The 16,540-nt window shown below is 49.3% G+C and overlaps 1 protein-coding gene across 1 annotated transcript in view; it reads right to left on the bottom strand.

Moving 5' to 3' along the window:
* The window catches only part of sema4gb (sema domain, immunoglobulin domain (Ig), transmembrane domain (TM) and short cytoplasmic domain, (semaphorin) 4Gb), a 244,050-nt gene extending 228,892 nt beyond the window's left edge, over positions 1–15,158 (bottom strand). The window contains 1 exon segment of the mRNA XM_072479570.1: positions 14,741–15,158. The gene's annotated coding sequence lies outside the window, so the exon portion shown is untranslated.
* Between the last annotated feature and the right edge of the window lie 1,382 nt (positions 15,159–16,540).

The raw sequence follows: 16,540 nt of genomic DNA on the forward strand, positions 1-16,540 counted from the left end.
TTTGGAGATGATGCAGTGGTCCTGAAGATCCTTCAACTGCACCTTCAGGCGCTCCTTCAGTGGAGCCAGAACCCTGTGTGGAGCATGGACCACAGGCGTGGCATCAGGCCACAGCAGGATCTTGTACTGATATGCAGAGTGCCCATCCCGTCAAATACATCCGGATGCTGAGGCGAGGATGTCGTCAATGCCGGCTTGAAGATCCACGTTGGGGGAGGTCATTGTGTAGACCAGGCTGTAGCAGATTTAGCTGCTTGCCTGCCTGTGTGCCGAGCAGAGAGGCCCTGTCTGGCTTGACGATTTCAAACCGTAGCCTTGCGTGAACGCTTCTGTTGGAGACAAGCAGATGGCAGGATCCCAGGGCTGTGATGGCATTGCCGTTATAGCCCAGGAGCTGGGCAGGCTGCTGGAAGGAGCTTGGGTGGCTTCTTGATGCGGTTGAAATCTGCCTGTGAAAGGAGATTGGCAGAAGCCCCTGTGTCCAGCTTGAACTGGATTGAGCATTGATTTGCTTGCATCACCGCACGCCATTCGTCCGCAGAATCCACAGTGAGGATGGACAGGCTCCGTGATGATTTCGGGTGAGGCATGTTCACGCGTGGTGATGATGCCCGCATGGTCGGGGGACTCCAGGCAATCGGCCTCTGGATCCGTAATGCTGCCAGGATCAGAATCCTGTGAACCTTGTTGGACACTCCGAACGCGCCTGCGTTGGAATTGGGAGCGCTGGCCCCTTGACTGGTGGTGCAGACCTGCACAAGGCTGCATAGTGTCCAGGCTTCCCGCATATTTAAACAGCGCCTGCCTCTTGCAGGGCAGTGTTTCTTTTAAATGGGCGGTGCCACAGTTCGGGCACGTCGTGACGTCTTTACGCTCCGTGGCGTCGTCACAAATGCGCAGTGCGGTCAGCAGACGTTTGCACCTGCGCAGTGTGGTGATCGGCCGCTTCGTTATCCCATTCGCATCGCGCATGCGTGGGGCTCCGGGAAGAGCGCGCGAGATGGCCGCTGTCTTCAATGCTGAGGCGCTGCATCCGGGCGATGGCCCGCACACTCTCTGCCTCGTGGGAGGCCATGTTTCTCAGTTGCAGACAATTTGTAATGGGAATACCGATTTTTGGCGTGCTCATGCACTGTACACGTTTCGATCGCGACTGACAGGGGTCATATGCTTGAATTTTAAAAGCTACTCTCTCAGAGGACCAGACTGAACGTCGAAAACGACCTGATCCCTGATCATGGAGTCAGCAATGTCACCAAAGTTGCAGGATAGCACTAGTAGACGGAGATTAGTTAGGAAGGAGTTGAAAGATTTATCTTTACTTTGTAGGCATTACTTAAAGATATAGCACTCGAAGATTTCATTGTGTTCCACTTCACAATGACTATCAAACTTGTCCAGGATGGTCTTGAAAACTTCATCTTGTCCTGGCCTTCGGTGAAGTTAAACGAGTTAAAGATTTGGATGGCTTGATCCCCCGCAGTTGAGAGAAGGGCGATCTTTCTTGTATCAGACGCACTCTCGAGGTCTGAGGCTTCAATGTACAACAGAAACCTTTGCTTGAAAGTCCGCCAGTTGGCACTGAGATTGCCGGAGGTCCGCAGCTGTTGAGGAGGCTGGATCTTCTCCATGATGCCGGGATGTCTTTGCTGGTCGTCACGGAACAGATTGAGGTAAACCACCTAAGGATAGCAGTCTACTGGTACCATGTCGTGTTAAGCACCCTGAGGTAACACGGGCTGCAACTGGATGCAGCTATAACTCAAGTAGACTCCAGACCTTGAAGTTAGTTCAATTTGATTTATTGAACCTGTCACACAGTTAGCACAGTTCTCTGTGGGTTCGACCCTCTGCTAACCTAAGTGTGATTTCTCCTTATCTGACTGAACCAGACTAGCTCTTCTCCACGTGCTGTATGTGTTGCATGATATTGTACACTGACTCACTCTGTAGATGTCCGTAGTAGAAAGAGGCGGAGTGTGAGTGCCTCGTGCCTTTTATAGTGGAAAAACCACCCCCAAGTGTTTCTGGCCTGCTGATTGGTTATGTCCTGTCCCCTGTGCTCATTAGCTGCCTGTCTGTATCTCATTAAGTGCATGTCTGCATATCATGACAGGAAGTGCAGAGCTTGAATTGCTCCCAGTTTATTGTTGGTAGTTATACTGGTTTAAGATTTTGCATATTGCCTAAGGTGATTACAAAAGAGACTGGGCAGAATCACTTGAGATGTGACATGTGGTAGGTGTAGCAATGCCAGAGAGAAGCATGTGACCCTGGGCTGATGTTTCCCCCCCCCCCCCCCCCCCCCCCCCCCACCCCACCCCCCCCCCCCCCCCCCCCAGGGTTTCCTCATCTCGTGCCTGGGTCTGTAGCAGGCTAATTGAGAGAGAGACTGATGGCTGAGTCATCAAATCCATCACTGTAAGAATAGAAGGTGGTGAATGTAGACAGGCCTTCTGTGATTCGACCATTCCTGGGTATAAAAGGCTAATGGCTAAAATTGAACTTGTAACATTCATCTAAACTGACGGAAACATTTGTTTGTAAGTGAAAAGGCTAGAAGGAAAGAATCTTCACATTTGACTGAAATCAGTCTGACAAAATCGAAGGAAGGGCAGTTTTTAATGTCCCGACCGTCCCATTCATGCTGGGACAGGGGTGGACCGAAAAAAGGGAGGGAAGGGGCAGCACGGTGTCACAGTGGTTAGCCCCCTGCTGCCTCACGGCGCCGAGGTCCCAGGTTCGATCCCGCCTCTGGGCCACTGTCCGTGTGGAGTTTGCACATTCTCCCCGTGTTTGCGTGGGTTTCGCCCCCACAACCCAAAGATGTGCCGGGTAGGTGGATTGGCCACACTAAATTGCCCCTTAATTGGAAGAAATTAATTGGGTACTCTAAATTTATTTTTTTTTAAAGAAAAAGGGAGGGAAACAGGTATTCTTAGGCCAGGTGTCCAGGTTTTTTTTATCCAGGTGTTCTTCGGGCCGGGTCCACACCTGTTCTGATTTTCCAGCGATCCTCGTACTCGGAGTCGCCCCGGAAACAGGTATTAAAAGCCCAAATTCTACTTCTGTCCCTGCTTGCGAATCACCTTCAGTCCCTTTTCGGCCCACCGAACGGGCACGAGGGAAGGTGAGAACAAGCCATTTTGAGCAAACGTTAACAGAATCCTTGGCGTTGGCCAGGCATGAACGCAAGCTTCGGTACGCATTTTTGCTTTGCAGTCACCTGTGGGCTTTTGAGGGTTAAAGACTTTCACAATTAACGTACTCACTGTTGCAAAGGCTGCCAAAAACTGCTTCACACTTCAGATTGCTGCTTCCATTCACTCCCACTCCCTCTTGCCTTAAGGCAGGGCTGCAGGCCCATTAAGATCAGCCAATTGAAACCGGATTACTACCCCCCCCCCCCACCCCCCCCTTCCCCCCCACATTGACAGGCGGGGGAGCACATTCCACAATGGTCAGTCGTCAAATTCAACATACCATTTGCCTTCCCAATTGCTTGGTCTGCCTGCATGTTAACTTTCCATGTTTCGTACACAAGGGATACCCAAATTGCTCTGAAGCCCAACATTTGAAGGCACCTCGCAATTTTTAAAAACCTATCCTGCTCAGTGCAGTACGGTGGCGCAGTGGGTTAGCCCTGCTGCCTCACGGCGCCGAGGTCCCAGGTTCGATCCCGGCTCTGGGTCACTGTGTGGAGTTTGCACATTCTCCCCGTGTTTGTGTGGGTTTCGCCCCCACAACCCAAAGATGTGCAAGGGTAGGTGGATTGGCCTACTGGAAATAATGCATTGGGTACTCTAAATTTATAAAGAAAAGAAAAAAACAAAAACTATTCTGCTCTCCTATTCCCTTTCCAAGGTGGATAGGGTCACTCAACATTTTTTCCGTGTCGGGATTCCTTGTGTGCTCAGGTTTACATTCCCACCTAGCGTTTTATTGTCAAGATCCACAACCAGAATCAATGTGAATCATAGAACCTGACATCACAGTAGGGGAACCGTTCAGCCCATCATTCCTGTGTCAGCTGTCCAATTTAGGTTCAGAAGCCAGCTTTCTCCCCCAGAACTCTCAAATATACGTCAAATTTCCTTTATAAGATTCCTATTGAATCTGATTCCACCATCCTTGCAGGCACCGTAGCACAGTGGTTAGCACTGTTGCTTCACAGCACCAGGGTCCCAGGTTCGATTCCTGGCTTGGGTCACTGTCTGTGCGGAGTCTGCACATCCTCCCTGTGTCTGCGTGGGTTTCCTCCGGGTGATCCGGTTTCCTCCCACAAGACCCGAAAGACGTGCTTGTCGTGTTGGGTGTTCTGATGCACAAATGATCCAACACGGCTGTAGATGGTACAACTCTGTTTTATTGTCTAATCAACGGTAACAAGTAACTACTGGCTTGGGTACATGCTTCACCAGCTAACCTGTGGACCCAGCCCTATCACTATCCTAGTGAGGCACTCAGCACATGGTCTATGTCTGAGTGGCGTGCTGTGAGCTCTGTGCTCTGAGCTATCTCCTGGGTAGAATGAACGGGAACTGTGGTGTTCCCTGTTTTATCGTGCGTGTGCTCTCACTGGTGATTGGCTGCGATGTTATATGTGTGCTGGTTGGTCCAACTGCCTGTCCATCAGTGTGTGTGTGATTGCACCATGATACGCTGATGTGGATATCATGACATCCCCCCCTTTCACAAAGGATATGTGCCTAGACTATAATAAATAGAAATGTGTGGTGAGTGCATCGGAGTATGTGTGTGCAATATTTACAACATGTACATGAGGCTAAACTATATACAGAGGAAGGTGTGAGGTGCAACAGAACAACGGCGTTGTACCAATAAACCAGCAAATGACGAGAGAAAACTTCTGGAACAATGAACCACAAGAAGAAAAACTCATTAACAGTACTGTAAAACAGTTCAGTGAGGCCAATGTGCTAACAGGCTCATAAGTCAAGTCTCTCAGGTGGGCGACGAATTCAGGTTGACGGTTAGGGTGGTACACCACTCATCGCCCAGATCAATGCTGTGCATTGGCAGCGGCTGGTGATTCTGACTTGGGGACATCCGGTTCTTGTGGATTACCGCAAAGCGGAAGGGCTCCCTGTCTTTGGTATCGCTGGTCTGCATACTATCAGGATGTGACTCAGCGTAGGGGGCTGAATCGCCCGCACGTCCCTGCGAGGCTGGCGGAATTGTTGGGAGTGGGCAGGTTGAGCTGCTTGACAGCAGGCAGCATAGTGGCCCATCCTGCCACATCGAAGGCATTGTCGCGCTTTGGCTGGACATTGCCAATTTAAGTGGGCGGAGCCAGAGTTGCTGCACATTGTGACATCCTGGCGTTCATTGCGTTCGTTGCACCACCGCGCATGTGCGGTGTGGTCCTGCGTGGAGCGCGCCTGCACATCTCGTTCCTCTGCGTCAACGTCCCCTCTTTTGGCGCGTACAAGCGCGGGAGGCCTCGGAAAGTGCGCAAAATGGCCGCCCTCGTCCAGGCCGCGGGCCGTGAGGAACTCGATCGACTGGACCCCCTCCGCCTCGTGGGACCCGTGCCGTGCCGTTTCGGCCGCCTGGATTTGGGAGTCTGGTCACGTTCTCATGGAGGACGCAGGTCTCGATGGCAGTCGCTAGGGTGAGGCGATTTATTTTAATGGTGATGCTGGCGTAGAGTGTCCGAGATGACCCCAAAAACTATCCGATCCCGTATCATGGAGTCGGAGGTGGCCCCATAGCCACAGGACTGCGCGAGGATTCCGAGGTGTGTTAAGTAAGATTGGAAAGGCTCATCCTTACCCTGCAGGCGCTGCTGGAATAGGTACCTCTCAAAGCGCTCATTGACTTCCACGCTGAAGTGTTCATCGAACTTCAGAAGCACCGTCTTATATTTTGTTTTGTCCTCGCCTTCCGCGAATGCCAGGGAGTTATAGATGTGGATGGCGTGTTGCCCTGCCGTGGAGAGGAGGAGGGCGATCTTCCTGGTGTCCGATGCATTCTCCCTGTCTGTGGCTTCGAGGAAGAGCTGGAAGCGCTGATTAAACAGCTTCCAGTTGACGCCAAGATTACCAGCGATTCGGAGCGGCTGCGGCGGGCTGATGTTTTCCATGGAGCAGGATGGCGGATTTCTGAAAGGGTGCAGGTAGGTCTCACAGTCGCTGGTTTGCATCCACTACTGGTATCATGTCGTGGTGGGTGTTCTGCTGCACAAGTGATCCAACACGGCTGTAGATGGTACAACTCTGTTTTATTGTCTAATCAACGGTAACAAGTAACTACTGGCTTGGGTACGTGCTTCACCAGCTAACCTGTGGACCCAGCCCTATCACTATCCTAGTGAGGCACTCAGCACATGGTCTATGTCTGAGTGGCGCGCTGCGAGCTCTGTGCTCTGAGCTATCTCCTGGTAGAATGAGCGGGAACTATGGTGTTCCCTGTTTTATAGCGCGTGTGCTCTCACTGGTGATTGGCTGCGATGTTATGTGTGTGCTGGTTGGTCCAACTGCCTGTCCATCAGTGGGTGTGTGATTGCACCATGATATGCTGATGTGGATATCATGACAGTGCTGTGAGGTGATTTGGACACTCTGAATTCTCCCTCAGTGTACCCGAACAGGCGGCGGAATGTGGCGACTCGGGGCTTTTCACGGTAACTTCATTGCAATGTTAATGTAAGCCTACTTGTGACAAGAAAGATTATTATTATCATAGTACGTTCCAGATCTTAATAACCCTCAGCATGAAATAATTTCCCATTTCTAGTCTGGTGCTTTTTGTCAATTATTTTGAACCTATTTCCTCTGGTTACTGATCCACTTGCCAGAGGAAATACTTTCTCCATTTGCTCTATCAAAAACCCCTCATAATTTTGACTCCAGGTTTCGAAATCCTCTTTACGTTCTGTACTCCAAGGCGAACCGTCCCAGTTTCTCCGATCCCCTCCACACAATTAAGTCTCTCACCTGCAGTATCACCCTGCTGCGGCTCTTCTGCAGCCTCTCTATGATCTTCCCAGAGTGTGAGGCCCAAACAGTGATTTGTGGAGGTTTAGCATATTTGTAACGATCAAAGGCTCAAAGATAATGACACAGTGATGCCTGGACTTGTGGGAGGAAACCGGAGCACTCGGAGGAAACCCACGCAGACACGGGGAGAACGTGCAGACTCCGCGCGTGCAGACTCCGCGCAGTTACCCAAGTCGCAAATCGCACAGACAGTGACCCAAGCCAGGAATTGAACCCGGGTCCCTGGCGGTGTGAAGCAACAGTGCTAACCACTGTGCTGCCGTGACGTTGTAAATTCATTAAAGAGAACTGGTAAATAAACATTCCTCTCCAATTGTATAGAGCTTCTTGGAGGTGTGAAATGTTGCCATATTAATACCCAAGACCTTCATCTTAGGGTCACAGAAATCATAGAATCCCTACCGCACAAAAGGAGGCCAGCGACCCATTGAGTCTGCACCGACCCTTCGAATAAGCTACCCATTTACACTCTCCCGTCCATCCCACCCTATCCATGTAACCCCATAACCTAACCTGCACATTGCTGGACACTAAGGGGCAATTTAGCATGGCCAATCCACCTAGCCTGTACAGCTTTGGACTGTGGGAGGAAACCGGAGCACCCGGAAGAAACCCACGCAGACACGGTGAGAACGTACAAACTCCACCCAGAAAGTTATCCGGAGCCGGAATTGAACCCAGGACCCTAACGCTGTGAGGCAGCAGTGATAACCACTGTGCTCCATCCACCCGTGACACCGTGGCTCATGGAACATTGTTTAAAGGGGAACACACAAAGAGATGGGCCAGGAGTGGACCTGCTGATCAAGCCTTTTCCATCATTCAACCTGACTGTTTGCTTGTCTTGGGTGGCCGGTGAGGTTTCTGTTCCAGGTGCCCCTTCTTTAATAGAATTTGTCCCTTCATTTTTTTAAAAAGCTGCCTTTTCTGGGAAACTTGTAGATTCTCAAGGTGAGCCTTACTCCCTGGTGAGGTTGCACAGATAACTATAAATGACCAATTCCCTGCCTGGGTGCTATCAGGAAGGGATGAAAATCACAGACTTCAGTGTCATTACAAATCAGCAGCAGGAAACTCCTGGATTGAGGATCCGTGACATGGCGACAAGACAACCATGGCACAGTAGCACAGTGGCTAGCACTGCTGCCTCACAGCTCCCGATACCCGGGTTCAATTCCAGCCTCGGGTGACGGTCTGTGTGGAGTTTGCACATCCTCCCCGTGTCTGTGTTGGTTTCCTCCGGGTGCTCCGGTTTCCTCCCACAGTCACAAAGATGTGCAGGTTAGGTGGATTGGCCACGATTCTATGAAAAAAGAAATCCACCAGAGCAGTTCAATCGAGCGACCCTGTAGATGTCGCAAGTGACAGCTGCCAGGGATGGGAAATTGCTATTCAAGTTGTCCGACGTGGCTCTGTGGGTAGCTCTATTGTCTCTGGGTCGGAGAGGTTGTGTGGTCAAGGCCCACATCAGAGACTGCAGCACAAAAACTAGTCTAATAATAATCGCCTATTGTCACAAGTAGGCTTCAGTGAAGTTACTGTGAAACGCCCCTAGTCGCCACATTCCGGCGCCTGTTCAGGGAGGCTAGTACGGCAATTGAACCGGCGCTGCTGGCCTTGTTCTGTATTACAAGCCAGCTGTTTAGCCCACTGTGCTAAACCAGCGGCTGACATTCCAAGTGCACAGTGCTGAGCCAGTGCTGCACTGTTGCAGATGCCATCTTTCAGAGTCAGATATTATACCAAGGGTCAGGCTTCCGTTTCAGGAGGATGTACAAAGTGGTACTGGGAGCTGTCGCCGGAGGCCTGGTCAATATTTATCATTCAGCCAATTTCGCTAAAACACTGAGAGCGGGATTTTCCGGCCTCCCCTCCTCGTGTTTTCTGCCGACGGAAGTGGCTCGCCATAGGTCACCGGCGGGGTCGTCCAGCCCCGCCAAAGCCTACAGCGTTCAGTATGATTCTCGCACCCTGCCACTGGGGAACCCGCCTTGGGGACTTATCCTCAGCGGGAAATCCCACCTGCGGGATGGGTTGGAAAATGTGAGTTCCTGTTACCGGATGGGGTGCTTACTGTTAAAAACAGGTCAAGTCACAAAGCATTTCCTTTTGCACATTTTGACCTATTTGTTAACGCTCCTGTCTTGTAGTTATTGTCTCCAACATGGAAGGCATTCATTTTGGACGATGAGGGGCGGCATGGTGGCACGGTGGTTAGCACTGCCTCCTCACGGGGCCGAGGACTCAGGTTCGATCCTGGCCCCATCACTGTCCATGTGGAGTTTGCACATTCTCCCCGTGTCTGCGCGGGTCTCACCCCCACAACCCAAAGATGTGCAGGGTAGGTGGATTGGCCACGCTAACTTCCCCCTTAATTGGAAAAATCCAAAAAATAACTACTTTTGGACAACGCAAGCAAAACCCATTCAGAAATCACCAAAGTGATCTTCAGTAAAAGACGGGCGACTCTCTGCCAAAGCAAGACGTACAATTTGTGCTAGATACAAACATTGTCGTTCATTATTAGAAATGGATGATTGCACCAATTTCCCACTCAATAAACTGCCTCACCAACAAACACTGCTCACTTAGCAAAGGTGTCTCTTCACGTGGATGGAAGAAGGATTTTCCAGATTCTTTTCCTCCATTAATTCCTTCATCTTTCCCAGAAACCTACCTTGTTCTGGGCAGGTTCAGAGCTTTTAGAACATGATGCAGAAGGTGGCACTTTGGGCAATGGTTAGTATTGCTGCCTCACAGCGGCAGGGACCCGGGTACAATTCCAGCCTTGGGTCACTGTCTGTGCGGAGTTTGCACGTTCTCCCCGTGTCAGCGCGGGTTTCCTCCGGGTGCTCCGGTTTCCTCCCACAGCCCAAAAATGTGCGTGTTAGGTGGATTGGCCACATTAAATTGCCCCTTAGTGTTCAAAGGTGTGCAGGGTAGGTGGGGTTACGGGGATAGGACGGAGGATGGGCCCAGGTAAGGTGGCCTTTCAGGGGGTCGGTGCAGACTCGATGGGCCAAATGGACTCCTTCTGCACAGTAGGAATTCCATGGATCTATGTTTCAATGGAATAGGGTAGGGGGACCAGTGGATTTTTATATGTAAACAATTTTCTATTATTAATCTGACAGTTGTAAAAGATTCAAATGATGGACCCTACGAATATATTTTTTCCATTCCAACATATTTTTTTTCCCATTTTAATAATTAGTATTAACAAACACATCAAGAACAATGTATGCGCCTCGGAAACATATCACCTGTCCCGGAATGTAGGCTAAATGTTGTGTTCCAATACACTGTTTGTGTTACGTACTCTGCGATAACACAGGTTGCAACTGGATGAAAAGATATTCCAGACCTTGAAGTTAGTTCAATCTGATTTATTAAGCCAGTAGCACAGTTCTCTATGAGTTCGACTCTCTGCTAACCTAAGTGTGGTTACTCTGTCAGACTGAACCAGACTAGCTCTTAGCCACGTGCTGAAGGTGTGATACTGTAAATACACCCTGACTCACTCTGTAGATGTTCATCAGTGGAAAAAGGTGGAGTGTGAGTGCCTCGTGCCTTTTATAGTGAGATACCACCCCTGAGTGTCCTGCCTGCTCATTGGGCATGTCCTGTTCTCTGTGTTCATTAGCTACCTATCTGTGCCTGTCTGTATATCATTATCTGCATGTCTACATATCATGACATCTCCCCTTTTTTTATGTTTTGTTGGCACATGGGAACGTACTTACATGTGGTGGCAAAAAAAACAAGCGGTGGCATATGTGAACGTGTTTACATGTGAAGACAGCTGTCTGTGAGAAAACAGAACATAGCAAATAAAACAAATGTTCATAAGTCCAGTCTCTGGGGCTTGAGTCTGATCCTTGTCGACCGCCGGAGAGGTGGTGCTGGGGACGACGTGTTGATTATTGACTATTTCTCCAATTACCCTGAAGTCGTGAAGCTCAAAGACCCCACTCCTCGCACCATGTTGTGTTATATACTCTGGGATAACACAGGCTGCAACTGGATGCAGCTTTAACCAAAAGATACTCCAGACCTTGAAGTTAGTTCAATCTGATTTATTAAGCCAGTAGCACAGTTCTCTATGAGTTCGACTCTCTGCTAACCTAAGTGTGGTTACTCTGTCTGACTGAACCAGACTAGCTCTTAGCCACGTGCTGAAGGTGTGATACTGTAAATACACCCTGACTCACTCTGTAGATGTTCATCAGTGGAAAAAGGCGGAGTGTGAAAGCCTTGTGCCTTTTATAGTGAGATACCATCCCTGAGTGTCCTGCCTGCTCATTGGTCATGTCCTGTTCTCTGTGTTCATTAGCTGCCTGTCTGTGCCTGTCTGTATATCATTATCTGCATGTCTGCATATCATGACAACACTGTGTTCAAAAACCTCCCTGCATTGCAAGGTAGCCTCATTGCATTGCTGGGTCATGTTTGTCATCATCATTCTAGTCACCTACCCCAGTAAAATACTGACAATCTCACTTTAATTATACCTATCCAGAGTAGCAGACAGGCCAAGTGCTGAGTCTCCCAAATATCATTAAAGGCACCCATTTAAAAAAAAGAGCCCTATGTTATGACCTGAGTGATGGTAATTTCTCACACAGCGAGTCCTGTCACGGAGTGTGGGGGAAGGGAGATTGAGCAAAAAGTTACACTTTGCCAGGAGACAGTAACTCGGGGGCAGCAATTGTCCTGGGACATTCTAACGTGGGTCCCGGCTGTGTCTGAACATCTCCAGAGGTCTATACGCAAGCCCGCAGTCCCAAAAAGTCAGCGCAATACAATACGGGGGGGGGGAAAAACCTCACCAGGATAAATAATTCCTAAACCATGGTCAAATCATTTTCTTATGTCAGATTTCTATCAAGGATTTCCCCGACATAGGATAAGGTGCAGCGGTGGTGTGAAGGAGATGGGGTAGGGTGGGTTAGGATGGAGGAGGAATCTTGTAAGAGATCTAGTTTGAGGGCTATGGTGACGGCAGCATTGCCAATGGCTCCGAGTAGGTATTCAGGGAGCCCAGTGGTGCAGTCCATGGTGAAGATATGGAATCAGCTGAGGAGGCATTTTCGGGTGGAAGGGATGTCGGTGCTAACGCCGCTGTGCGAGAATCATGGGTTTGAGCCGGGGGGGATGGATAGTGTATACAGGAGGTGGAGGGAAGTGGGGCTGGTCAAGGTGAGGGATTTGTATTTGGAGGAAGGGTTCGCCAGTCTGGAGGAGCTAAGGGAGAGGGTAGAGCTGCCGAGGGGGAGTGAGTTCAGGGATCTACAGGTTAGGGACTTTGCACGAAAGGTCTGGAAGGGGTTCCCTAGATTGCTGGGATACACCCTGCTCGAGCGACTGCTGCTTCCGGATGTGGAAGGGGAGGGAAGAATTGGGGATATATATAAGGGCTGGAGGAGCAGGGAGGTGAGCAGGTGGTGAAGATCAAGGAGAAATGGGAAGCGGAGTTGGGAATGGAGATCAATTGGGGAGTATGGAGTGAGGCACTGCGAAGGGTAAACGGGACCTCCTCTTGTGCAAGGATGAGCCTGATACAGTTTAAGGTGGTGCACAGGGTGCATATGACTCAGGCGAGAATGAGTGGGTTCTTTCAGGGGGTAGCAGATGAGTGTGAGAGGTGTGGGCGGGGGCCAGTGAATCACGCGCACATGTTTTGGGGTTGCGAAAAATTGGGAAGATTCTGGGCGGGAGTGTTCGCGGTCTTAGCCAGGGTAGTGGAGGAGGGAGTGGACCCGGACCCTTTGGTGGCGATATTTGGGGTCTCAGAGAAGCCGGAGCTCAGGGAGAGGAGGAAGGCCGATGTCTTGGCCTTCGCCTCTCTGATTGCACGGCGACAAATTTTGCTGGAGTGGCGGTCGGCATCGCCACCGGGGATAGCGGCTTGGTTGGGTGACGTGTACGACTTCCTGCGGTTAGAGAAGATAAAGTACAAGTTAAGGGGCTCAGCAGGGGAGTTCGAGAAAAGGTGGGGGATGTTTGTGACCGTGTTTGAGGAGCTGTTCGTCACGGGGGGGGGGGGGGAGAGGGCAATGGGGAGGGGGGGGGGGTGATAAAGGAGTAAAATCTGTACAAACTGCATAGTTGATTGTTGGGAAGAATGTTTCCTGGGGTGTTTATTTGCTAAAACCTACATTGATACATGTTTGAATAAAATGCGATTAAAATTTTAAAAAGAATTTCCCCGACATAAACTATCGACTAACCGTCTTCAGCCACGGTTTTAGCAGCTTTTTAAAAATAAATTTAAGAGTACCCAATTCATTTTTTCCAATTGAGGGGCAATTTAGCGTGGCCAATTCACCTAACCTGCACATCTTTGGGTTGTGGGGGCGAAACCCACGCAGACACGGCGAGAATGTGCAAACTCCACACAGACAGTGACCCAGGGTCAGGATTCGAACCCGGGTCCTCAGCGCCGTAGTCCAAGTGCTAACCACTGTGCCACCTGCCCCCCCCGGTTTTAGCAGCTGAATCGTTTTTTTGGAGGGGTGAGGGGGTGCTGGGTTCTGCTCCGCCTCCCTGGATGATTTATCAACCCAATTAATTTCTGCAGTTATGCAACTCTGAGGAAAGTCAAGAGAGACAGGCAGCGATCCTGCACAGAAAGGGGGAGTGCTGCCACTGTATTCAATCTCATTGCAATCTTCCAGGGTCCCAATGCAACAGCAAATCCACAGGAGCACATAAACAACAGCAGCTAAAACATTAATGCCCGCATTGGACAGTTCAATCAGATTACTGCCAAACAGAACGGACACTGCAAAAGACAAGACCTTGCTGCCCCATCAATTATTCCAACAGGAAAATAAAAATGATTATAACTGGCATAATATAACCCCCCCCCCCCCAAACTGGCAAGCCCATATGAATACATTATTCTAATCAATTCAGATTTTTGTATTAATTTCTATCAAAATGAAATAATCCAGGCAAGAGATGAAGTATTTGCCCTGCTATAGTGACTGCATGTTTCATGCTGATTGATTTGAAATGTTGACCTTTAAATCTCTGGGAAAAGATTGGTTCCAGCAATCCACACACAAGAGAGAGAGAGGAAACGCTAGAGAACGACAGATAGATGATTCTTTCTGAGCAAACGTTGAGACAAGCAAGCACCTTAAAAAAGAAACAATGCACAACAGCCCTGAATCCTTATGGATGATATGGAAAGTCAAGTTTGATTTGTGGCACAAGGGGGGGAAACGAGGAGCGGCTAAAACTATCTAGATACACATATGTGTTTGTAAATGCCCTGCTCCCTTTAACGATCTGGCTCTGATTTGAAGATGCGATAACAGGGAGAAAGGACAGAGAGGCACAGTGTGTTGGGGGGGGGGGGGGGGGGGGGAGGCAAATGCTCTGCCCCCGCCCCCCCCGCCCCCCGGACTGGAAAGGGGCAAAAACAGAGACTGCAGCAGGAGAGAAAAAAACAGCATGATAAATTCACCAGGTTAGACAGGAACATATCTCAACCTGCATCATGGAATGCCTAGGGAGGAACATGTATCACACCCAAATGAAATGTATTTTATGGGCGAACATCTATTGCAGATATGTGGCCATTTATTAAATGCAGGTGGATATTTATCATTTATATATCACAGAATGATACGCCGTGTGTTATTAACACACCGCGGTTGCTATGTGTCCCCTCGTATCTAACACTCCTTCCATGAAACATTTCTACTTACCTGCTTTATTCTCTCGCGGATTCAGACCAAATGGTTTTGGTGGAGGCAGATCTTTGTCATAGGAGGCGAGAGGCGCATTGGCCGGGAGCCTGCTGATATTTCAGCCTCTCCCTCCCTCTCTCTCTCGCGCATAAAATGTGGTCCCGGAATAAGTAAATGTCCCGGGTTCAATAAACTTTCCTCTTGGACACCTCAGTCTGCCAATGTCTTTCCTCACGGATTGTCCTACTCCACTCTGGAAGCCGGGTTTGGTCATGCACCTTCTCTGCAATCACCTCCAGTTTCTTTCTCCTCGCGGTCTGTCAAAAGGGCAATGAAAGGAGAGAGAATTAAAGGGAAAGATTTGTTACCTGGTTTCTAAAGACTGTGCACTGAACAAGGGTTGGAGGGAGGTGGGAGAGAGACGTTCATTCCACGTCAATAAGGCGGTGCTTAATGCATGTGAGGTTATTTAAACTCACTCCCTCACTGTAGCCAGCCCCAGTGCGTTAACTAATAAATGACAGAATCTTAACTTTGCAGGAGAAAGCCACTCGACCCATCATGGCTGTGCCAGTTTTTTTATAAAAAGACTCCCTCCCCACTCCCCACTCGTTCCAGGTCTCTTATTCTTTATTTTTAAACATAAATTTAGAATACCCAATTTTTTTTCCAATGAAGGGACAATTTAGCGTGGCCAATCACCTACCCTGCACATCTTTTTGGGTTGTGGAGGTAAGATCCACGTAAACACGTGGAGAATGTGCAAACTCCACACGGACAGTGACCCGGGGCCGGGATCAAACCCGGGAGAGGCAGCAGCGCTGAACGCTCTCTTTTTCTTTATTTAATTCCCTTTTGAAAGTTACTACTCAATCTCCTCCCACCGTCCTTTCGGTCAAAGCGTTCCAAGCCCTAACAACATTCCGTAAAAAAAAGATTTCTCCTCATCGTCTCTGGTTCTTTTGCAAATTACCTTGCCTCCTCTGGGTATCGGCCCACCAGCTGGTCGAAAGTTTCACATTTACTTTATTAAAACCCTTCATAATTTCAACCACCTTGGTTAGATCTCTCTTTAACCTTCTCCGCTCCAATGAGAACAATCTAAGCTCCCCGGGACTCCCCACAGAACTGATACAACCACAGATAAATATGTTTCTACGGTGATGAGAATTCAGTGTTCGAAATATCTAGTCCGTGGTTCATAGTGATATTATAGGAGCTTTTTTTTATAGCTCTGGGAAGATTCAAGTTAACAGTAGAAAATGAGATAAATGCAACTAAAGCAGCTTGAAGACTGGACACTTAATGGTTGGGGCTACGTTAGACTTAAGAGGTTAACAGCTGGAAAGCTAAGACCATAAAACAGAAGTTGGGTTTACTTAGCTGGAGAACTGGAGACCAGGTGTCTACAAAGAAATGCAGCACAGAGAGTTAAAGCTACAATTAATTTAAAAGCATTCAGTGACTCCTGCATGGCCACATCATCATGCAGGTCGGTGGTGCTTAAGCAAGTTCTGGGGTTCCAATTTATTTGTGGGTTTGCCGGGAGGGAGTGTCTTCTGCAGCAGGGGAAAAGGTTGTACTGAAATGGTGCTGCTGTTAGCAGGCTCCCGGCAGCAAAAGCATTGGTGTTAGCTGGCTGTGTGGTTGGAGCTCAGGAGAAGTCCCTGAGCCATTTGACAGCTCTGTACGGTTAAGGCTGAAGAACTATTTGTAGCTTGGTGCTGCAGGGAAGATTGGAGCTTGGTGTAATCCAGGGGCAGTGCCAGCCCAGTGAAGCTAGCCAGCTATTAAAAAGCTGAAATTACACCAGTAAGT

Source organism: Scyliorhinus torazame, chromosome 16 (genome assembly GCF_047496885.1).
Source record: "Scyliorhinus torazame isolate Kashiwa2021f chromosome 16, sScyTor2.1, whole genome shotgun sequence".
NCBI classification, from domain to species: Eukaryota; Metazoa; Chordata; class Chondrichthyes; order Carcharhiniformes; family Scyliorhinidae; genus Scyliorhinus; species Scyliorhinus torazame.